Raw genomic sequence first — 24,826 nt, 5'->3', positions numbered from 1 at the left:
CATCATTTTTGAAAAAGTTTATTTCAATTTTATATAATATTCTGCTGCTGCCATGGAAGGCTCCCCAAAGGAGTATCCAACTGTACTGCGTTTCTTCACTATTCAGCATAAGGTGCAGCTGCCTTGAACCCTGGCCAGGCGTTACTGTCAGAAGACTTCATAATAAAACTTTTCATGCTAAACTTTAATTTGTCTACTGGGACAAACTCAAAAACATACTATTATGTGTGAAGACCAATGCATTTTCAAAAGTGCCTGAAAAGAGAAAGGAACAATGTGTCTCCCATGTTGTTTCACAGAAAAGAAAAACTCAAGCACTGATAAATATTGAGAATTAAAAACAGTAACAAAACTGCAGTCAACCCTATGGCCATTATGAATTCAAACCACTCACTGAATCTTAACTCTGTATTAAAGACTTGTTTGTTAGTAGCCTGATAGCGCAGTAAATATGGATAGCAACTATATAAAACTTGAAATACATATTAGCTAACTAAAATTCAAAACATATTACAATAATTTATCACTACAAACAATTTAGCACCTAATCTTATTCCAAAAAATTCATTTGAAATATATTCCCCAAACATGGGGATTTTAACGCAAAATTAAAAACCTATAAAATCAACAACTCTTCAGTATCGGATGCCCAATTTCCCACATTTCTTTTACTTTGGAAATGGCTAGCTGCAAACTGCACCAATTTAAGTCCCTATATAAATGAAAACTCCCATAGTACTCCTCTGCCCTAACAGAGCAAGTTCTGAGGCTGCAACATCTTGTGCATATAAATAACAAACTCATTCTCTTAAGATGCATTTATATGCTAATATTTCATAATACATACTATGTATTAAACACAATGGTAGGAGCTTTATATTTATACAGATTTCATCTCCAATCCCCCCAACTAAGGGTTAGGTGCTATCATCCCCAATTTACAGGTGAACTGAGGCTCACAGAAGGGTCCCGCAGCTAGTAAGAGAATGTATAAGCCGCCTATATGCCGCCTATATTTTCATCAGCCCTTTGTGTACATAAAGTATATGAGATCCAAAAGTATCAAGTCTATAACTCATCAATTGACCAACAAGTTTTAGAAAGTGCTAAGGTGAGTGATGAGTGCTTTATGGCGAGCTGAGAGAACTTACCTTTCGGGGTTATGTGTTTTATTTTTTTAGCAAACATCCACATTTCTTCCAGATCCTGAATCTAGATCTATGTAATTCTGTATGCAAATACTATTAGTTATGGAATATGTAAGATCATTCTGGCAGTAGGGTCTCCTTAGGCCCTAGGAAATGGTCTTAACAACTTAGTCAAAACTGATTGTTTCTTCAGAACCCAAGTGTACTCTGACAACAAGTAAAGCCTCAGAGGTGGGCCTAAAATGTTACCCTTGATACAGCCAGGTCTACCACCAATTTATAGAATCCATTATTTAAGGACCCATCCATGCAAAAAAACCAAAAAACAAAAAAACCCCAAAACCAAAACAAACAAACAAAAAAACCCCACAAGGTGTTAAAAGATGAGCGCCTAATCAATATGTGAGGAAAAAGCATTCGTTCTCAAATACGCCAAGTTTTATCAAATTGAAGTGTGTTCAGTTACTCTAGTTACACTGGTATCCAACTATATTAATTATCCCACAGACCTTACTCTTTCAAATATTACAACGAGGTTAGTTTCCAGTTAAGACTTTAACCACCTTTTCATTACTCAAAAGTTCTTGCAATCACTGACATCTAAGCTAACAGCAAAGGGTTTCTTCAGAATTACAATTAGGCGAGCTATAACCATGGAGATTTCAATCTACACGTATTTTCTGGAACATCGTGTTCGAAAAATCATCTGTTATTTTACCAAGCCTTACTTTTCCTCCACTTGCTATCCAGGACCATTCCACACGGGACAAGATAGCCTCAACAATTTGTTCCTACATAAAAGCGAGCTCAAAAAAGCAGAGGCACTCTGCTGTGCACCTACTAACAACAACAACAACAAAAAGAGAACAAAAAAACTTCAAAGACACAGGTCTGAGCCTCAGGCTCAACCACAGTGTGTGTGTAAATCCGACCCCCGGGGTCCGTGGCGCTGACAGTCATTCAACTTTCTTTTCAACATTCCCATTGTGCTTTTCTCTGGTAGCACCGGCAAGGTGTGCCTGCATTTCACCAGCCGGCGGAACGCCGTGTTTCCTTTCTAACAATCCTCGGGGTGCAGGGCCAGGGGCCGAGGCGTGCGGGGGCCGGGGAGCCCGAGGCACGGGGGCCGGCCGCCCGAGAGAGCAGCACCACGCGCGGCACCCGCTCCTGCCAGGCCTGCTGGGGCTGGTTCCCGGGTCCCTGGGGCTGCAAGGGCAGCAAGCAGCAGCCATGGCAGGGACTCGGGAACCTTTCCCCTGCCTCCTCCGCTAGGCCTCGAGGGGTTTGCTTTTCACATGGCCCCCGGGTGGGGGCGGTGGGCGCAAGGTAGTGGATGCAGCTGCAGCCGCAGCCGCGGGCCAGGCGAGCCGGGCTCCCTCGGAACCCGACCTCCCGACGGGCTGGCAGCGGCGGCACCTCGGCGGGGGCCCGGCTGGAGCGCCGATGGCCCGGCGGCGGAGGCCACCTTCTCGCACACATCTCTCCCCTGCCTGCCTCCTTCTCCGTTAGCGCTACCGGTTGGCGGGCGGGGGAGGGGAGCGAGGCGCGTTATTCCCGGGGAGCTGGAGGGGGGAGGGGAGGGCATCTCTTACCCGCGTTACTGAGGAGGAGGAGGAGGAGGAGGCGGTTGGAGCGCGGCGCGGCGGGGCGACGGCGGGGCTGGGTGGGTGCAAGTAAGAGTCTTACGAAAGGGAATTAACCCCATCACCAGCCCGGACACCGGCTCCAGCGGCAGCCGCGGCTGGCAGAATCCCGCCCCTTCCCACCACGCACTAGCCCCGCCCCTTCGTTCTCTTGGAGGGGCAGCCGACAAATCATAGGTTAGAGGCACTCTGAGTGACGTGAGGGCCAGCCAATCGTGCCTGAACAAACGGCCTTTCCTCCACCCCCTTATCTCCTCCCGGGCCGCGGGAGAGCGGTGCCAAGTCTTCCTCCACCCTCAAGGGAGAAAGAACCAATCGGTAATGAGTAACCGCCCTTGAACGACGCAGAGGACGACCAATGGAAGAACTAAGAGGACAGCCATTTTGCCCACTTGTAAAGAAGGCACCTTTTCCCACGAGTTGGGAGCCTGGCGTGTGGGAGTTCTGTGGAGTTTTTACAGACCTGGAGGTATAGGAGAGACAACCATATTTCTTCAGGGACTATTTATAGAGCTTTCTAGGACTGGGTGAATATTTTCATCCTCCATGTGGGGGGAAGTGAGGAATGCCGCTTAAGGTCTTGGCTCCTCCCTTTAGCGGTAACGGGTTCTAAGCCGAACACCTGGTTTCTCCAGCTTCAGTGGAGGAAGGCGGGGTTTCCAGCTCTGTAAGGCCCGCAGGGAACTACATTTCCCAATATGCTTTGCCCCCTCCACCGTCCTTTCCTGCTTTTACTTCCCGTGGGGCCTGACGGGAATTGTAGTTCCTGGGGGGGGTACCCGCGGCACCTCGTTGGCCAATGAAAGGGGCCCGACTGGAGATGGTTTGGGGCGGGGGAACCGGTTGCAGGGCTGTAGCGAATCGCCACCCTCGCTCGAGAGGGGAGGCTTAGAAGAGAAGTCAGAGGAGAGTTTTCTCAGAACGCCACAGGGGTTTTAGATTCTTGGTGTTTGAACTCTCTTATTTTCAGTTTGTCCCTTTGAAGTCACTTCCGCCTTGGGGCGGACGCCAGCCCAGCCTGTGGCGGGAGTTGGAGACCCTGCGGCGAGCGCACCAGGTGTGGTTTTCAGGGTGGCGTGGCGGGCAAGTCCGTAGGTTCTCTCGAGACAGATAACGAAGTTGAACGGCATGCAGTTGTGTTTTAAGAAAGAGCGGGTGAAAGGGGATGGCGCGTAGTTCTCCAGCCTGGAATGCCTTCCTCCGTCCCTCGTCTCCAATCCCAGAGTCCCATTTTTCTTATCTTTTGACTTGCTCACGCTTAGCTTGCGTTGCATTTGTGGAGGGAGCCCCTACGGTTTTTAGCCGCTTTGCGTGCACGAAGCATGGCTTCAGGTCGCCGGTCTGACCAAAAATGGGCTTAGAAGTTCTGATTTAATGACTTCCATATTTACAAACACACTTCTTCTAAAGACTGGTTGGTGGGAGATAACACAAGGGCACAGGATTCATACTCAAAAACGGCCCATTACCATTCTTTTTTTTTTTGGCCAAAGCATCAGTGTTGTGGGACCAACAGTCAAAGCATTACCTCCTTTTTTTTTAAAAATTCTTTATTTTAATTCGAGTTTGTTAACACAGTATTTTATTAGTTTCAGGTCTAGAGAACGTAGATCTCCTTTCTTAATGCGGTTGGGTTTTTCAATACAATTTTGCAGTGTAGTTTTTTTTTTTAGAGGATGTTTAGTTTTGTTTTTCTTTTTGTTGTGTCGGGAGTTTTTCCAGCGTGAATCAAGTCAAGAAATAGTCATTGTGGCCATCATTTTATTGAGTGTTTCCTCAGCCAGGAAGGATATTAAGTGCTTTAAGGTCATTTTTCTTGCAGCAATCTACCAGTATTGGTATGTGAGGTTTATAGTTGAAGAAATTGGTCTTCAATGACGTTCATTAAGACCATTTAAGGCCTTGATCAGGTAATTTTGTAGCTGAGATTCATATCCAGGTCTGTCTCATTTCTGATCTCTTAATCACTACTCATCTTGCCTCTCAAATATTTATTTCCCAGTATGTGCTGTAGACACATGAGAGAGAGAAATGTAAAATTCCATTCTAGAATTCTGGAACTGTTGGTGGCAATCACTTCTTTTGAAGTATCCTTTGTCACATGCAGAATATATACTAATCGTGTTTAAAAGCACAGGAGAGTATTAAAAAGGTCATCTCTAATACTGTTATCCAGACATACCACCAGTATGGCATACCACCAGTATGGTATGTCTGGATAACATACCACCCCAACATTAAATTGGGGTGGATATCCTTACAGATCCTTCTAGTATAGGTACAGACATTTGCCCAAATGCTATCATTACTACCTTGCTTTCTTGTAAGCCTTTTTTTTTTTTTTTTAAACAAAATTCAACAACAGGCTGTGGATATGACTGGGTATGTGTTAATATCATTTTTTAAAATATCATTTTTTATTGCTATCTGGTATTTCATTGTCTCCAACATAATCAATTCTTAGTGATGGATATCTACATTGTTTCTGACTAACTTTTTGATTGTGGTAGAAAACATAAAATTTACAATCAACCATTTTTAAGTGTATCATACACTAGTATCGAGTGTATGTTAGCTTGTCATTTAACAGATATCTGGAACTTTTTCATCTTGCAAAACAAAGTGTATGTTTTGTACAATTCCCCTTTCCCTCCTCCCACAGCCTTTGGTATCTACCATACTACTTTGTTTTTGAGAGTTCGACTATGACTACTTTAGATATCTCGTATGAGTGGAATCCTGCAGTGTTGGTCCTTCTTTGACTTAACATCATGTCCTCAAGGTTCATCCATGTTGTAGCATATGACTGGATTTCCTTTTTTAAGGCTGAATAGTATTCCATTCCATAGTATATGTGGATACTACATTTTATCTGTTCACCTGCCAATGGACATTTAGATTGCTTCTACCTCCTAGCTATTAACAATGCTGCAGCCAACATGGATGCACACATATCTCTTCAGGATCCTGTTTTCATTTCTTTGTTCATTGTTCTTTGACTTGTACAATACACATTAACTTAATTTCTCTAACTTTGGACTATTTGTTGATATCAAGTAGGTAAAGTGTGCTTCCACTCTTCTTTTTTAGATATTTTAGATATTCTCACATTTTCTTATATTTTTTTTAAGATGGATTTTGGTATCATTTTGTCAAATTAAAAGTACATCTCAGCACTTCTATATTTTAATAAAGCACAAGTTTGACATTTGTATAGATACTGAATGTTACTTAGAGACAAGTATTTCATTTCATATTAATAATACAGAATTTTTCACAGATGCAATCAAGGCTTGGTGAGGTCTTCTATGGTTTGTGCAAACATGTTTTTATTACAGAATTGAACCTAAAAGCTTACATTTTAAAAGCATGTTCAATTTTTAAAAATTATATGATCACTTTTTATTATAAAGAGGCTTGCATTTTATAAGCTGTTTCCAGTAGAAGCTGATGATTTCTGCATGCTTATTATAACTATCCCTCTGTGCCGCATAGCCTTCTCTAAGTACTTCAAACTCAACATGTCCCCTAAACCTGTTCCTCTTCTCATTTATTTGGTCAAGAAATATTTATTGAGCATCTGCTAAGAAAAGTCCTGGCTATAATCAAGAGAATGGAGTCTAGGCTTCCTAGGTTTGAATCTGGGTTCTGCCATGAATTTGTTGTGTGACCTTGTGCAGTTTAGTTAACAATCTGTGCCTTAGTTTTCTTGTCTATAAAATTAAGATGATAGAATACTGCGTCATAAGTCGTTGTGAGGATGAAATGACTTACTATATGTAAAACACATAGAATAGTGCCTGGCCTATGGTAACTGTCTGATAGTTTTGTTGATATTGTTTATTGACCTGGCTGATGTTAGCATGCTGAAGTAAAATAAGACAGTTTACGGTCCTTGGCTTTATGAAGGCATCCTAATAGGAGGGAAAGACAAAATTCAAGTAAATAGATAAGAGGAATTGGTAAATAATAAGTGCTTTAAGGAAACCAGCTGACATTAAGAAAAATGTGGGGGAGTCCATTTGGGAGCTATTGTACTATTCCAGTTGAGTAATGATAGCTTGGGATGGCAATGGAACTGGAAAGAAATGGATGCATTTGAAATATGCCCTGGGAATAATTAGGAATAAATAGATTTAATTTGATGGCTAAAGAAGAGGGAAAAATCAAGAGTGAACCCAAATTGCTGGTTTGAGTAACTTGCATGGTTGTACTATTACTGACAGTTTGGGCAGGGAGCAAACAACTTTGGTAGAGAAATGAGACTTTGATTTTGGACATTTAGGCTAGAAATGTCTGTGAGATGTCCAAAATGTCAGGTAGGTAATTAAATATAGGAATCTGAAACCAAGAAATTCAAAATCGTATTTCTGGGCTCTTTGTGGTGGTAGACTTCTAAAAGTTTGTGCCTGCCCTCACATCTCTTCCCCTCAATCTGACAAAGTAATCTTTGTAAACTAATGACCTGATTAAAGTCTAGGAAAGTCCCCTGATTTCTTACAGGATAAAGCCCAGACTTTTTTTTCCACATGGCATATGAGAACCTCCCGGACCTGACCTGTTATTACTTCTTTACCACCTGTCACAAGCATCATAGTTTTTAGCTATACTAAACTGCTTAGAATTTTCTGAAACTTTGTGTTTTTGCAATACGGCGTCTTCTTCTCTAGAATATCCTTATCTTGATTGTCCATCTGCGAACCCTTGCTCTTCTTTCAAGTTTCAATTTAAGAGTTGCATCAGTATTAATTTAATATAGGGGCACCTGAGTAGTTCAGTTGGTTAGGCATCAGAAACTCTTGATTTTGGCTCCGGTCATAATCTCTGGATCCTAGGATTGAGCCCTGCATTTGGCTCTGCAGTCAGTGTGGAATCTGCTGGGAGTTCTATCTTGCTCCCCTTCCACCCCTCCCCCAGTTCTCTTTCTCTCTCAAATAAATCTTTTATTTTTTATTTTTATTTAAAAATTTTTTATTTATTTGAATAATTCGAGAGAGAGAACACAAATGGGTAGGGAGAGAAAAAGGGAAAGGGAGAAGGAGACTTCCTGTTGAGCAGGGACCCCCCCCTCCACACACACACACACACACACACACACACACACACACACACGGAGCTTGATCTCAAGACCCTGGGATGCTTGATCTCAAGACCCTGGGATTACAACCTGAGCTGGAGGCAGATGCTCAACTGACTGAGCCATCCAGTTACCCCTCAAATAAATCTTTAAAAAATTATATAATTTAAGTTTTCTTATATATCAAGCATTTTTTTCTAAGTGAACCCTTCTTTGATTGCTTGCTACCTTACACAGAGCAAACACTTCCATTATTATGTGGTTTTCATATATATGCTTTCATAGCACTATTATATTGTGCTGCAATTATTTGTTTAGAACTCTTATTTCTGTCCTAGATTGGGCAAAGATGTGAGGCTACAATGGCACAAATTCATCTTTGTATACCTAGCATTTTCTGCATTGCTTGGTACATAATGGGCACTAAAAGAGTATTTTTTGAGTGAGTGATTCTAAGAGGCAGTGTCGTATGATGGCAAAATAGACTTAAAATTTGAACAATCACAGTTCCAAGCTTAATATAACCAGTTGCCAACTGGTAAGAAATTATTTCATATCTATTTTCCTGAACCTCAATTTTCTTGACCTTAATATGAGGATAATAATACTTTGTTGAGTTGTTTTGAGAATTAGAAGAGATTAAAAAAATGTCCTCACAGAGAGGTCACTCAATAAGTGGGAGGTATTTTATCATTATTCTGAAAAAGTTGCCTATAGAATGAAAGGTTCTACTGTCCTTGCTCTTAAAGTAATTGGATATTAGATATGGAAGTTTTTAAAGCCCCATAAATTATTTTAAAAATATTATATAATTCTATAATGTACTGAAATAAATGTATTATCATTTTAGAATATTCAGTTTTATTGACAAATACTATTTCCATTTATTTAAGTTGTAACTTAACTGACAATTTTTAAATATAGCTACATCAGATATAAATATAAAGAGAATGTATACTATTATGAAAGCCTTGAGTATGTTAAAATGTGAAATAGATACATTTTCAAGTCCTGATCAAATCTGAAGAGTTTCTGTAATTGAATATATGAATTTGTGTATAATCACTTTGAAAATATTTGAGTAGATAAGTAGACCTCTTCATTGACTACCTTTTGAAACTTGTAATGACAAACTTTTGTTTGTGAATCTGTGATTTCTGGAAACTATATACTGTAAAGCAGAGCGTTCCAGTAGACCTCCTTACTAACCACTTGCAGAAATGGGCAATTTTTCAAGCCAAATTTATATTTCAGTAAGGAACTTGGAATTAATTATGTTACTACATGGTTTCTTCCCTACTTGAGAGAGGTATTTACTGAGGTTACTGGCTTCTAGTCTTCTTCCCTTTACTCTATCCACCTGTCTCCTGTTCTTATTGGGGTGGGAGGAGAGGAGGAATGAGTAATCAGATCTTTTATCATAGGTCCACCAAGATTTATTAAGATATTTCATTGTATGGGCAGCCCCGGTGGCACAGCGGTTTGGCGCCGCCTGCAGCACAGGGCGTGATCCTGGAGACCCGGGATCAAGTCCCACGTCGGGCTTCCTGCATGGAGCCTGCTTCTCCCTCTGCCTCTGCCTCTGTCTCTGCCTCTCTCTCTCTCTCTCTCTCTCTGTGTCTCTCTTGAATAAATAAAATCTTAAAAAAAAGAAAGATATTTCATTGTCACAACATTTACTGGTTGTATCTATGTAGCCAAATTGCTCTACTACTTGGAACCATTTCCACTGACCATTTTTGTTTTACTAAGATGAATTTATGAAATTTAGTTATCTGGATGAACTGAATTTGATCTGAAATTCAATAGAAGATTTGATTGATATTCTGTATTAGGAAGAATTTTCCATATGTAAGCATCCTTTCTATCTTAGAACTCTTTAGAGTGTTCTAATGCCCTAACATCCTAATAGGGAACCTTAATCTGTATTTAATAAACAACCCCCTCTCTAATCTTAATCACTATGCAAACTGTATACCAAATTTCCTTGCTATAACTTGAATTTGACTGTCTTTCTGTCTACTTAGGATTACTTCTACCTTTGAATGTATAGCCCAGTTGACACAACATGCTAGTTCCTTAGTTCCTGGACTGCTGTGTCTCCTGTGAATTTTATTTTCACACTAGTTCAGCCATGCACTCCTATGGTCCCACTTTATACCTTCTCATCTCTATCAGTTACTCTACCTCTAGACTCACTAATCATGGTGTCCCTGTGCTTTGAAACTTGAATATAACAAATAGTAGTGAGTGCTAAGGGCCAGGCACTGCTCTAGGTGTGTGGAATATACCAGGAAACAAAACAGACAAGAATCTTTGTCCTTTTGGAGCTTTTACCCTAGTGGGGAAAGACAAACAAAAATCACAGTAGAAAACTAAATTATGTAGTGTTTTTGCAAGGTAGTAAGTGTCAAGAAAGAAAACGTAGAGTAAGGAAGAGATAATAAGGAATTGCAATTATTATTTGTTTTTTGTTTTTAAAATTTTAAACTTTTATTCTGAAATAGTTTAGGACATACAGAAAGTCACGAGAATAGTGCCAAAAACTCCCATATGCCCTTGACCCAGAATCACATATTGTTAACATTTTGCCACATTTGCTTTAAAATATTTTCCCTCAAAAATATGTAAGACTTCATGAATTTGTGGGTCATCCATGCACATAGACCATGCTAATCTCTGTATTGTTCCAATTTTAGTATATGTGCTGCTGAAGCAAGCACAAAAGTTGAAATTCTAAATAAGATAGTCAAGATTTCATTGAAAATTTGACATTTCAGAAAAGACTCTTAAAGGAATCAAGAGAAATAGCTATATAGATAATTATGGGAAGAGTAGTATAAGCAGGTGCCCTGCTAGTGCAGAGTCCAAAACAGGAATATGTAAGGACATTATTGTGATAGAGAAGAAAAAGTGAGGTGGGATGGTAATTGAAGTGGAGCAGATTGTACAAGGGCTTATAAACCACTGATAGAGCTTTTATCTGAGTAAAACTGAGAACCACTGAGAAGTTCTGAGGAATGTTATGATCAGACTTTTTCAAAATATCTCACTGACTGCTACATTGAGAGGAGAATATAGAGAGGGAGGTGGGAGATGGGATATCAAATACTTGGCAGAAATTCAGACTAGAAATGATAGTGGCTCAATTCAGGCAAGTGGATTTGGAAGTGGTAGGGAATGGTGGGATTTGGGGTATATTTTGAACATAAGGGGAGTTGCTAATGGACTGGACATGCAGGATGAGGGACACTGAGTGTAGTCAAGGAATTGGTATGAACAACTGGAAAGATGCAACGGGGAAGTTGTGGATGGATTAGGGTTTGAGAGAAAGATCTAGAATTCAGTTTTCGTTGTGTTAAATTTGAGATGCCCATTAGACTGCTAGGTCTGATGGTAGTTACATGTTTAGTTATTTAAGAAATACTCAAACCTGGCAGCAGTGGTGCAGTGGTTTATTGCTGCCTGCAGCCCAGGGTGTGATCCTGGGGATCCTGGATCTAGTCCCACGTTGGGCTCTCTGCATGGAGCCTGCTTCTCCCTCTGCCTGTGTCTCTGCCTCTCTCTGTGTCTCTATGAATAAATAAATAAAATCTTAAAAAAAAAAAAAAAGAAATACTCAAACCATTTTTCCCAGGGATTGTATACCCTGGGATACAATTAACCTTGTATACCCTGGGAAACTTGTATAACATGTTTAGTTATTTAAGAAATACTCAAACCATTTTTTCACAGGGATTGTATACCCCATTTTCCTAGGAGCTTACATCAAAACAGGATTTGTTTGTTTGTTTTAAAGATTTTATTTATTTGAGACAGAGAGCAAGAGAGCACACAAATAGGGAGGGGGCATAGAGTCAAGCTGACACCTTGCTGAGTGGGGAGCTGGATGCGGAGTTCAATCCCAGGGCCCAGAGATCATGACCTGAGCAGAAGGCAGATGCTTAATCAACTGGACTTAACCCCAGGTGTCCTTGTTTGTTTCATTTTTTTGTTTGGGTTTTAATTCTTTGGGATGAAGATTTACTTCTTTTTAGGCTTTGTAGCCATACCATCTTACATTTGAATCTTGGCTTTCTCACCTACTGTGTCATAGTTTCCTCATTAGTAAAGAATTAGTACTTGTATCATAGAGTTCTTAGGAAGATTGAGACAGTTTATGTTCAAGTTCTTGGCACAAAGAGGACACTATTATATGATAGACACTCAAAAAATACTTGTTCCTTCCTCACCTTCAGAATTAATACCTGGACCTGTTTTTGGTGATGTTCTTGTTGTTTCAGTGACATGTCACATCATCTCAAGAGTTTGTTTATATTATAATCAGTTCCAGTCTATTAACAGGGTTGTCACTTCTTTATGTCTTATTTAATTTTACTAAAAAAACTCTTATAATTTTTCTGTTTACAATTCTTGCACTTCTTTTTATTAGATTTATTTCTAAGATTGAATTTTTTGATGCTCTTGAGAATAGTTTTAGTTTAAAATTTTATTTTCTGCTTTTTGTCTGTATAGAGGAACACAGTTGGTTCTGTATATTGATTATGTATTCATTAACCATACTAAATTTGCTTATAAACCTGCTGGTTTTTTTTAAATTTTTTATTTATTTATGATAGTCACAGAGAGAGAGAGAGAGAGAGGGGCAGAGACATAGGCAGAGGGAGAAGCAGGCTCCGTGCACCGGGAGCCTGACGTGGGATTCGATCCCGGGTCTCCAGGATCGCGCCCTGGGCCAAAGGCAGGCGCTAAACCGCTGCGCCACCCAGGGATCCCAAACCTGCTGGTTATATAGAAATTATTTTTGTTCTGTGTATATAATCCTGCTATGTCATTTGTTATATTTTAATTTTTTAATTTTTTAATTTTTTTTTTTAGTCTGTGAATACCTTGTTCTACATTTTATTTATTTATTTTATTTTTTTTTTTTAATTTATTTTTTATTGGTGTTCAATTTACTAACATACAGAATAACACCCAGTGCCCGTCACCCATTCACTTCCACCCCCCGCCCTCCTCCCCTTCCACCACCCCTAGTTCGTTTCCCAGAGTTAGCAGTCTTTACGTTCTGTCTCCCTTTCTGACACTTCCCACACATTTCTTCTCCCTTCCCTTATATTCCCTTTCACTATTATTTATATTCCCCAAATGAATGAGAACATATAATGTTTGTCCTTCTCTGACTGACTTACTTCACTCAGCATAATACCCTCCAGTTCCATCCACGTTGAAGCAAATGGTGGGTATTTGTCATTTCTAATAGCTGAGTAATATTCCATTGTATACATAAACCACATCTTCTTTATCCATTCATCTTTCGTTGGACACCGAGGCTCCTTCCACAGTTTGGCTATCGTGGCCATTGCTGCTATAAACATCGGGGTGCAGGTGTCCCGACGTTTCATTGCATTTGTATCTTTGGGGTAAATCCCCAACAGTGCAATTGCTGGGTCGTAGGGCAGGTCTATTTTTAACTCTTTGAGGAACCTCCACACAGTTTTCCAGAGTGGCTGCACCAGTTCACATTCCCACCAACAGTGTAAGAGGGTTCCCTTTTCTCCGCATCCTCTCCAACATTTGTTGTTTCCTGCCTTGTTAATTTTCCCCATTCTCACTGGTGTGAGGTGGTATCTCATTGTAGTTTTGATTTGTATTTCCCTGATGGCAAGTGATGCAGAGCATTTTCCCATGTGCATGTTGGCCATGTCTATGTCTTCCTCTGTGAGATTTCTGTTCATGTCTTTTGCCCATTTCATGATTGGATTGTTTGTTTCTTTGGTGTTGAGTTTAATAAGTTCTTTCTAGATCTTGGAAACTAGCCCTTTATCTGATACGTCATTTGCAAATATCTTCTCCCATTCTGTAGGTTGTCTTTGAGTTTTGTTGACTGTATCCTTTGCTGTGCAAAAGCTTCTTATCTTGATGAAGTCCCAATAGTTCATTTTTGCTTTTGTTTCTTTTGCCTTCGTGGATGTATCTTGCAAGAAGTCACTATGGCCTAATTTTTTAATTTTTAATGGAAGTATAGTTGACGCATAATGTCATGTTGGTTTTGAACATACGGTAAAATGATTTGACAAGTCCATACATTATGCTATGCTCATCACAAGTGTAGCTGCCATCTGTGATCATGCAACTTTAATTATAATACTATTGACTGTATTCCTTATGCTGTACCTTTTATCCCTGTGACTTATTTGTTCTCTAACTAGAAACTTGTTTTTCCCACTCTCCTTCACCCATTTTGCCTCTGCCTTCCCCTTCTCACCCTATACTCCCTACCGTATCCATTGGTCTGTTCTATTTATGGATCTGCTTCTGCTTTTTGTTTGGTTTCTTTGCTTTTTCATTTGTTTTGTTTTTTTAGATTCCACAAACAAGTGAAATCATATGGTATTTTTCTTTGACTTATTTCACCTAGCGTAATACTTTCTTGGTTCACCATGTTCTTGCAAAGGCAAGATCTTACCCTTTTTATGACTAAGTAATATTGCATTGTATATATCCCTCGACTTATTTATTCATTCATCTATTGATGAACACTTCGGGTATAAATGGACTTGTTTTTTAATTTTCTTTCTGCTACTTTGTTAGTAGTGTATAGAAATACAACTGATGTATATGTGTTAATTTTGTATCCTTTAAGTTTACTGAATTCATTGTATTACTTTTTTTTTTTTAATTTTTATTTATTTATGATAGTCACAGAGAGAGAGAGAGAGAGAGAGGCAGAGACACAGGCAGAGGGAGAAGCAGGCTCCATGCACCGGGAGCCCGACGTGGGACTCGATCCCGGATCTCCAGGATCGCGCCCTGGGCCAAAGGCAGGCGCCAAACCGCTGCGCCACCCAGGGATCCCTCATTGTATTACTTTTAATAGTTTTATGTGGAGTCTTTAGAGTATTCTTTCTTTAAAGATTTTACTTATTGAGAAGGAGAGCATGAGTGGGATGAGGGGCAGAGGGAGAGGGTCAAGCAGATTTCCTGCTGAGTGCAGAGCCCAACCCACCCAGGTCTCGATCCCAGGACTCTGATATCATGACCTGAGCCAAAGCTAGACACTTAACTACCAAGCTATCTAGGTGCTCCTGGAGTCTTTAGAATTTTCTGTATGTGGTATCAGGTCATCTATACATAGTGACAGGTTAACTTCTTTCTTAGTAATTTGAATACATTTTATTTTTTTTTCTTCTCTGATTGCTGTGGCTGGAATTTTCAATATTATGTTGAATAAAAGTGGTAAGAGTAGACATGCTTGTCTTGTTCCTGATTAGTTTTTCACCATTGAGTATGATGTTATCTATGGATTTTCCATATGTGGCATTTATAATGTTTGGGTATGTTCCCTATAAGCCTAATTTGAGAGTTTTTATCATGAACAGATGTTGAATTTTGTGAAATGCTTTTTCTGCATCTATTGAGATGATCAGATGATTTTTATCCTTAATTTTGTTGATTGTGGCATATCACACTAACTTGTTAATATTGAACTATTACTATATCCCTGGAATAAATCTCACTTGATTGTGCTGATTGATCCTTTTAATATATTGTTGAATGTAGCTTGCTAATATTTTGTTGAGGATTTTTACACCTGTGTTCAGGGATATAGTAGTTTTCTTTTTTTAGTAGTGTCTTTGTCTAGTATCGGGGTAATGCTGACCTCATAAAAATGGATTTGGAGGGGTTTTTTTTTTCTGTTTAATTTTTGGACCAGTTTGAGGAGAATAAGTCTTCATTCTCCTTTAAATGTTTGGTAAAATTTGCCCGTGAAGCTGGACTTTTGTTTGTTGGGAGCTTTTTGATTACCAATTTCATCTTCTTACTATTGAAACTAGTCTATTCAGATTTTCTATTTCTTCCTGATTCAGTTTAGGGAGATTGTATATCTAGGAATTTTCCATTTCTTCTAGGTTGTCCACTTTGTTGACATATAATTTTTTATTCTTTGTATTTAAGTCTTTGTATTTCTAAAATAATAATAATAATAATAATAATAATTCTTTGTATTTCTGTAGTGTTGAATGTTACTTCTCTTTCGTTTCTTTTTTTTATTTTTATTTTTTTTAATTTTTATTTATTTATGATAGTCACAGAGAGAGAGAGAGAGAGAGAGAGGCAGAGACATAGGCAGAGGGAGAAGCAGGCTCCATGCACCAGGAGCCCGACGTGGGATTCGATCCCGGGTCTCCAGGATCGCGCCCTGGGCCAAAAGCAGGCGCCAAACCGCTGCACTACCCAGGGATCCCTTTTCTTTCATTTCTAATTTTATTTTTCTCCAATTTGATTTTTTTTTTTTTTTTGGTGAATCTGGCTAAAGGTTTATCAATTTTGTTTATCTTTTCTAAGAACCAGCTCTTAGTTTCTCATATATACACATGAATATATATATTCATGTATATATATGAAAAAATACATATATGAAAAAATATATTTTGCTCTGAAAAAATATATATAAAAATATATTTTTGCTCTTAGTTTCATTGTTTTTTTTAATTTGTTTTTAGTGTATGTTTCATTTGTTTTTATTCTGATCTTTATTAATTCCTTTCTCCTACTAACTTTGTTAGTTCTTCTTTTCCTAGTTCATTTAGTTTGTAACGTTAGATTGTTTATTTGAGATTTGTTTTGTTTCTTAAGGTAGGCCTGTATCACTAAAAATTTCCCTTCTGGAACTGTTTTTGCTGTATCCCAAAGATTTTGGACCATTGTGTTTTTATTTTCATTTATCTCCATGTATTTTTCAGTTTCCTCTTTGATTTCTTTGGTGACTTATTGGCATATCTTAGCTCCCAGTTTTGTGTTTTTTCCAGTTTTTTCTTCTGATTGATTTCTAATTTCATACTGTTATGGTCAGATTTCAGAGTTCTTAAATTTATTGAGACTTGTTTTGTGGCCTAAGATGGGATCTATCCTGGAGAATGTTCCCTGTGCACTTGAAAAAAAAATGTGTATTTTGCTGTTTTGCGCTCAGATATTCAGAACATATCTGTTAAGTCCTTCTGATCTGATGTGTCATTCAAAGATGGTGTTTTCTTGTTGGTTTTCTGCTTGGATGAACTATCCATTGATGTAACTGAGGTGTTAAAGTATCCTAATATCATTGTATTACTGTTGATTTCTCCTTTTATCTGGTATTAACTTTTGTGTTTTGTGTTTTAGTGCTCCATCATTAGATGCATAGATGTTTACAATTGTTATATCCCCTTTGAATTGTCTCCTTTACCATTATGTAGTGTCTTTCCTTGTCTCTTGCTATATTCTTAGTTTTAAAGTCTGTTTGGTCTGATATGAGTATTGCTACTTCATTTGCATGGAATATCTTTTTCCTTCCTTTAACTGTTATTTTCTGTGAGATTTTTAGGTCTGAGGGGAGTCTTATGGGTAGCATGTAGATGAATCTCTCTCTTTTTTTTTAAACTTACACATACACACACACCCGTCTTTTGATTAGATCATTTAGTCCATTTACATTTAAAGTAATTATTGATGGGTATGTGTCTATCACTATTGTTAATTGTTTGTAGTTGTTTTTGTGGGTCTTCTCTGTCCTTTTTTCTTCTGTTACTCTCTTTCCTTGTGGTTGATTACTTTCTATAGTGTTTTTATTTTTTAGAAGTTTTATTTATTTATTTGAGATAGAGAGTAAGAGGGAGAGCACAAGTGGTGGGGGGGAATGGCAGAGGGAGAGGGAGAAGCAGGCTCTCCGCTGAGCAGGGAGCCTGATGTGGGGCTTTATCCTAGGACTCTGGGATCATGACCTGACCTGAAGGCAGACGCTTAAACAACTGAACCACCCAGATGCCCCACTTTTTGTAGTGTTATGCTTGGTTTTCTTTCTCTTTATTATGTATTTATTCTAAGTGTTGTGTTTGTGGTTACATGAGGTTCATATATAGTATTCTACTCATATAGCAGTCTGTATTAAGTTGATGGTCACTTAAATTTGAATACATTGGAAGTCCTAAAAGAATTTCTTTTTACTCACCCCATGTTTTATATATATGATGTCATATTTTACATATTTTTAGAAAGAGAGAAAGTGAGGGAGTTCATGTACACAAGTGGCGGGGAAGGGGCTGAGGGAGAGGGAAAGAGAGAATCTTAAGCAGGCTCCAAACCCAGCATGGAACCCGGTCAGGCACTTGATCTTAGGACTCTGAGATCATGACCTGAACAAACCAAGAGTCAGATGCTTAACAGACTGAGCTACCCAGGTGCACCTTATTTTCTGTATTTTTATTCATAATTTTCTTCTAATTATGAACTTTTACTTTACACTTAAAAAATTCCCTGTAAGATTTCTTGTAAAGATGCTTTAGTGGTGATATCCTCCTTTAACTTTTGTTTACCTGGGAACTCTCTCTCCTTCAATTCTGAATGATGAATATCCTGGGTAGACTCCTTGATTTTAGATTTTTTTCCTTTCAGCACTTTGAATATATTACGCCATTCATTTCTGGCCTGTAAAGGTTCTCCTGAGAAATCAGCTGACAGCCTTACGGTGTTTCCCCTGTATCTAACTTTTTACTTCTTGCTGATTTTAAAATTCTCTCTTTATCTTTAATCTTTGACATTTTAATTATTATGTGTCATGGTGTGTCCCTTCTTGGCTACCTCTTTTGGAACTCTCTTTGCTTCCTGAACTGTGATGTCAATTCCTTCCCAGGTTAGGGACATTTTCATCTATTATTTTTTCAAAGAATTTATCTGCCTTTTTCTTTCTTCTTCTTCTGGGGCCCCTATAATTTGCATATTCATTTGATCTTGTCTAAGAGTTCCTTTATCTTATCCTCATTTATTAAAAAAAAATTTTTTTTTTCCTGTTCAGCTCAGGTACTTTCCAAAACCCTGTCTTCCCGATCATTAATCTGTTCTTCTGCATCCTCCATTGTATTGTTGATTTTTTCTAGTGTTATATTTATTTCACTTACCTTATTCCTCAACTCTGATTGGTTTTTTTATGTTTCCTATCTCCTTGTTGAAAATCTCATAAATTTTTCTAGTCTTTCATCTGCTAAGCATTTTTATGATCATTACTTTAAACTTTTATCAAACATATTGCTGTGTCTCTGTTTCATTTAGTTCTTTTTCTGGAGTTTTGTTTCCGTTGGAGCATATTTCTCTGTCTCATTTTGCTTGACTTTCTGTATTTGTTTCTATGAATTAGGTGGAACAACTGATTCTTCTAAATTTGAAAGAATGGTTACATACACACACACACACACACACACACACACACACACACACACACAGTTGTCCCCTGTACACTGTGTGTGCCTAGTTGGCTAGAGTTGTATCTGGGGTGGGCTGGGTTTCCTGGGATACTTTGTACTAGTGCTGACCTGATATGATGACCCAAGTTGAAGTAGGCATACATTAGTGGTCTCAGGGCTCCTTGTGTAGAGGGTACCTTGGCAGGAAAGCTAAAGTTGAAATGCATGCTCTCCAATGTGTCCTGGGACTCTGTGCAGAGGGTGTCTTGGTAGGACAGCTAAAGCTGATGTGGTTGTGGGCTAGTGCAGTCCTGGGTTTTCTGCACAAAGGACACTCTGGCAGGTTAGCTGAAGTTGAAGTGGGTGGAAACCAGGGTATCCCAGGGCTTGCAGGATGGGGGTGGGGGTGGGGTGTCCTGGTGTGACAGCTGGAGCTGAGGCAGAGTATAGGTGAGGGTGTCCTTTGTGCTACAGGCAGGGACACCCTGGCTGGATAGCTATAGTAGAAGTGTGTATGGGCTGGGGCATTACCCAAGTCTCTCCATGTAGATTGTACCCTGGGTGGACAGTTGAAGCTGAAGTGGATGCAAGCCAAGATGTCCTCAGATGCACAGCACAAGAAGTTCCCTGGTAGGGTGACTGGAGCTAAGACTGGTGGAGGCTGGAATGTCCTGGTGTGCTCATGCAAGGGGTGCCCTGGCAAGGTGGCTGGAACTTTGGGGGGTGGGGACAGTGGTGTCCTGCAGCATTCCATGTAGAGGGTATCCTTGGCAGGTAGGTAAAACTGATATGGGCATGGGACACTCTATGGAGGTGTTGCCTTGGATGGACAGATGGAGCCTAAGCAGTTGCGAACCAGGAGGTCCTGGAGCACTCTGTACCAGAAATGCCTTAGCAAGCTGTCTAGAGCCAAAGTGGCATGGACCTGGGGTGCTTTGGGCCTGTATCACCTTGGCAGTACAGCTGGAATTGTAACCAATTGCTGACCAGAAGTGTGTGCTGTTCTGGGTCTGTTGGTGGAATGGCTGGAGCTGGTATGGGCTAGGGACCCATGGCTCAATGAGGAAATAGGCTTCCTAGGCTGCCCAGACCCTGTTCCTGTTTGCACTGTCAAGGTGGATACTGAATGTAAATTGTAAGGCTTTTTAGCCCCTTCAACCTGGAGAGAGTTCCTGCAGCTCCCCTGCTATTTGATGGAGTTCTATGACTGGATATTTTACAAATTAGCTTTTCTTTCAAACCTGACAGTTCTTCTATGTCCTGGGCATCTGGAACTGGTGTGGGCCAGGTTACCCAGTGGTCACTGATGTGGTAACCTGGCTATTGTGCCTGGACCCTACTGCCATCTATACCATCTGGAGGATGTGTGTAAATGTGAGGATTGCCAGTCTCTCATATTTGCCCCAAGGTAGAAGAATCTGCTCTATGTCCCTCAGTATTATCCCTTCACACTGTGGATTGCACAGTTGGAGGTGAGGTTTCCTTTGTTACCATGTCTTCATTCCCTCTTGCCTTTCTCTATGTGGTCTGTCTTTTGTTTTATAGAAGTTGTTCAGACAGACCTCCGCTCTTCTTCAGGAGGAATTGTTCTGTAGTAAATAGGTGTAGAATTGGTGCATCCATGGAGAAAGTGAGTTCAGGATCTTCCTATGTTGCTGTCTTGGACTGGAACCAAATTTTGATTTTTTTTCTCTTATTTCTTTCTCCTTTTCCTTTTGTCTTACTCACCTGAGGTGATTCCACTATTAAATAAAATTGGGAATAATAGGCATATATGTGTCCTTTATGATCTTGCAGGGAAAGCTTTCAACATTTTACCTTAAGTATCATGTTTACTGAAGGATTTTGGTGAAAACTTTTATCATATGAAGGAAGTTCTATCCAATTTTTCCTATGTCAGGTGACTTTTGTTCTAAATGAATTTTGAATTTTATCAAATGCTTTTTTCCCCACTGTTGAGATGACTATACAACTTCTTTATTTTGTTATTTTTGAGAATTACATTGATTGAGCTTTTTTCACAGTGCATTTTTTAACAGCTTAATTGAGATGTAATTCGCATATTGTAAAATTCACTTATTTTGCAATTCTGTGAGTTTTGATATATTCATAGAGTTTTGGAACCATCATCAACAGTCTAATTTTAGAACATTTTCATCACTCTAAAAAGAAACTCAGTACTCATTAGCAGTTGCTCTCTGTTCTTTGCCACCCTTCTCTTCCCAACCACTATGCCAACTCTAGCCCTAGGCAACTACTCATTTACTTTATGTCTATGTAAATTTGCCTAGTCTGGACGTTTCATATAAATGTAATTACAGAGTATGTGGTTCATTGTGATTGGCTTCTGTCATTAGTGTAGTGTTTTCAGAGTTCATCCAAATTATAGCATGTATTGGTACTTCATTGCTTTTCATAGTCAAATAATACTACATTGTATGGATATACTGTATTTTTTTTATCAGTTTATCAGTTGATGGTCATTTTGTTTGTTTCCCGTTTTAACTTTTATGAATAATACTGCTATGAAAATTGGTGTGCAATCTTTTTTGCACATGTGTGTTTTCGTTTCTTTTCAGTGTGTACCTAGAGGTAGAATTTCCAGGTCTTATGGTAATTATGTTTAACATTTTGATAAGCTGCCAGACTGTTTTTCACAGTGCTACACTTTTATACATTTCCACAAGCAGTGTTTGGGGTTCCATTTTCTCTTTTGTCAGCACTTGTTATTATCTATTGTTTTCCTTTTAGCCATCCTGATGAGTGTGAAGTGTCTTATTTGTCTTATTGTGGTTTTGATTTGCAGTTTCCTTACTATTAATGGTGTTGAACATCTTTTTGTGTGCTTATGGGCCATGAATATACCTTTTCTGAAGAAACTGTATTCAAATCTTTTGCCCATTTTTCAATTGGGTTGTCTTTATAGTATTCAGTTGTAATTCTTCATATATTTTGGATATCAGTTTTTTTGTCAGACATAATTTGCGAATATTGTGTCCCCTTCTTTGGTTTGCCTTCACTTTCTTGATGATATTATTTGTAGTTGTAAGTTTTTAATTTTGGTGAAGTCCAATTTATCTTCTTGTTGTTGCTTTTAGTTTTGGCTTTGTATTTAAGAAACCATAGCATAACTCAAGGTCATGAAGTGGATGCTTAAAAGAAAGTCTTTTGCTTTCTTTTAAGAGTTTTTACCATTTTGATTACAACATTTTAGTCTTTGACCCATTTTGAGTTATTTTTATGTATGGGGTGAGGTAGGGGCCCAACTTCATTCTCTTATACCTGGATATCTAGTTGTTATAGTACTATTTCTTGGAAAGACTGTTCTTTTTCAATTGAATTGTTTTGGCCCCTCTGTGAAAAATCAACTAACCATAAATGTAAGAGTTCTGGACTCTCAGATCTATTCCTTTGGTCTATCTGTTTATCATCATGCTAGTACTGTACTGTCTTAAGTAACTTTGTGGTAGGTTTTACAACCAGGAAGCATGTTTTCCAAGTTTGTACATTTTCAAGAATATTTTGGGGTTGGTTGATTTTTGAAAGTTTAACTAGACTTGCATTCCTAAAATAAGCCTATTTTATTTAATTATTTTGTCTAAGCCCATTTTAAATGTCTTGATATTTTAGGCTTTTAATTTATTTCTGTCTTTAACTTGCGAATATTTTATTTACTCATGAAAGTGAGAAAATGGCTTGTATGTATATATATGTATATTTATATATTTGTATGATGTTTGTCAGATAAGTGTGTATCTCATGATCTGATGGAGGCCCTCAAATGTGGGGTGAGAATTTGGTGGGGGCTCTTGGTGTGGGCAGTGAAAGAATTCACCTGAGGTGGAATAAAGGAGATAAAAGTTTATTGAATATACCACAAGCAAGGGAGTAGTGGGCAGGACAGCAAAGGAGAGTGTCTGCAATGAGGCAGTGGGTATGGGCTGTTTTTAAAGGGGGAAGTAAGGAGGTATTGGGATGCATGGAATTTTTTTTTGGTAACTGTGCATGGTTGTCAGTCCACTGTCAGTAGTCTTTGACCCATGGATATTTTGAGGTGTGTTGCCTGATGAACCTGACTGTATTCAGCCTGTCTGTTGCTCTGGGTCCATTAGCCTTGCTCAAACCTGTTTAAAAGCTCCTTCTACAATCAAGAGTAGGCTTGGCTTCATAGAAAAAGCTTGAGGGCAGCCCAGGTGGCTCAGTGGTTTAGTGCCGCCTTCAGCCCAGGGCCTGATTCTGGAGACACGGGAACGAGTCCCATGTCAGGCTCCCTGCCTGGAGCCTGCTTCTCCCTCTGCCTGTGTCTCTGCCTCTCTTTCTCTCTCTCTCTTTCATGAATAAATAAATAAATATATTAAAGAAAAAGAAAAAGCTTGAAAGGAATACATCTGTCATTTGCTAAATAGCTCAAGTTTGTTTATTGTGTTCTTCAAATCTTCTATATCCTTTTATATTTTTAATCTGCTTATAAAATCAATGACTGAAATAAATACAGTAAAACCTTCCACTATAATTATAGATTTGGCTATTCCCCTTTGTTGCTGTCAGATTTTTCTTTTATTTTTATGCATTTGCCTTATATTTTTATATACTTTGACTCTTTATGTTTCTGTAAATTAAACCTTTTATTTTTATGAAATACCCCTTATTTCTAATAATGCTTTTTAGCCAATATTTGTTGCCTTATGTTAATAAAACTATATGAACTCTATTTTGGTATGCATAATATGTCTTTTTTCATTCTTTTCCATTCAGTGTGTATACATCCTTTTATTATTTGTTTATTTATTTATTTATTTATTTTATTGGAGTTCAATTTGCCAACATATAGGATAACACCCAGTGCTCATCCCATCAAGTGCCCCCCTCAGTGCCCGTCACCCAGTCACCCCCCCGCCCCCACCTCCCTTTCCACCACCACTTGTTTGTTTCCCAGAGTTAGGAGTCTCTCATGTTCTGTCTCCCTTTCTGATATTTCCCACTCATTTTTTCTCCTTTCCCCTTTATTCTTTTTCACTATTTTTTATATTCCCTAAATGAATGAGACCATATAATGTTTGTCCTTCTACGATTGACTTATTTCACTCAGCATAATACCCTCCAGTTCCATCCACATCGAAGCAAATGGTGGGAATTTGTCACTTCTAATGACTGAGTAATATTCCATTGTAAGTATACATCCTTTTAAAGTATGTATCTTTTTAAAGCAGTGTATAGATACTGATTTTTAAATCCGATATGATTTAAAAATGGACACTTTTACTCCATTTCTATTTAATGTCTCTTCTGGTCACTAATTCTCTCTCTGTCTATATCTGTATCTGCTGTTTACTTCATCCAACAAATTCCTTTTTTTAAAAAGTTTTATTTTATTTTTAAGTAATCTCTAACCTCGATGTTGGGCTTGAAATTACAACCCTGAGACCAAAAATCACATGCTCTCCTAACCAAGCCAGCTAGGTACCCCTCATTGAACAAAGTCTTAAATAAAAAAAAACCCAAAAAACGAAAATCGCCTCCTCAAAGTCCATAATTTCTCTGAGCAGCCATTTGGTTTTTATGTCCAGATAAATTTATTGATAGTATATTTCAACAATAGCTGATTCTCCTCAACACAATTCCAATATTTATTTAGGAATGTATCAGTAAATTCCATTTGAGTTTATCTTGTTCTCAATTGATTACAAAAATGCCATCTTGATCTTAAATAAAATATTGAAATTGAAAACTTTCCTTATTCAG

The 24,826-nt window shown here is 38.6% G+C and overlaps 2 protein-coding genes and 1 non-coding gene across 19 annotated transcripts in view; 1 reads left to right on the top strand and 2 right to left on the bottom strand.

The window, feature by feature from the left end:
• The window catches only part of R3HDM1 (R3H domain containing 1), a 199,467-nt gene extending 196,550 nt beyond the window's left edge, over positions 1–2,917 (bottom strand). For 11 of the 14 annotated variants that reach the window (XM_038565078.1, XM_038565077.1, XM_038565079.1 and 8 more), the window contains exon 1: positions 2,741–2,917. The gene's annotated coding sequence lies outside the window, so the exon portion shown is untranslated. The remainder of the gene's footprint in view (positions 1–2,740) is intronic. The other 3 variants (XM_038565087.1, XM_038565088.1, XM_038565091.1) reach the window with 1 other exon arrangement.
• Positions 2,918–3,044: 127 nt separating this feature from the next.
• Positions 3,045–24,826, top strand: part of ZRANB3 (zinc finger RANBP2-type containing 3) — a 299,116-nt gene continuing 277,334 nt past the window's right edge. The window contains exon 1 of one of the 4 annotated variants that reach the window (XM_038565063.1): positions 3,045–3,260. The gene's annotated coding sequence lies outside the window, so the exon portion shown is untranslated. Of the gene's footprint in view, positions 3,261–3,626; positions 3,849–24,826 lie in introns of those variants that run through there. The other 3 variants (XM_038565065.1, XM_038565064.1, XM_038565062.1) reach the window with 3 other exon arrangements.
• On the bottom strand, positions 10,488–10,591 carry LOC119864544. The gene has a single exon (XR_005374371.1). It is a non-coding gene; the product is annotated as a U6 spliceosomal RNA (small nuclear RNA).

The sequence above is a fragment of the Canis lupus genome, chromosome 19 (assembly GCF_011100685.1).
Source record: "Canis lupus familiaris isolate Mischka breed German Shepherd chromosome 19, alternate assembly UU_Cfam_GSD_1.0, whole genome shotgun sequence".
In the NCBI taxonomy this organism is placed as follows: Eukaryota; Metazoa; Chordata; class Mammalia; order Carnivora; family Canidae; genus Canis; species Canis lupus.
The sequence above is the reverse complement of the archived record's forward strand: the minus strand, read 5'-3'. Positions and strand labels throughout refer to the sequence as shown.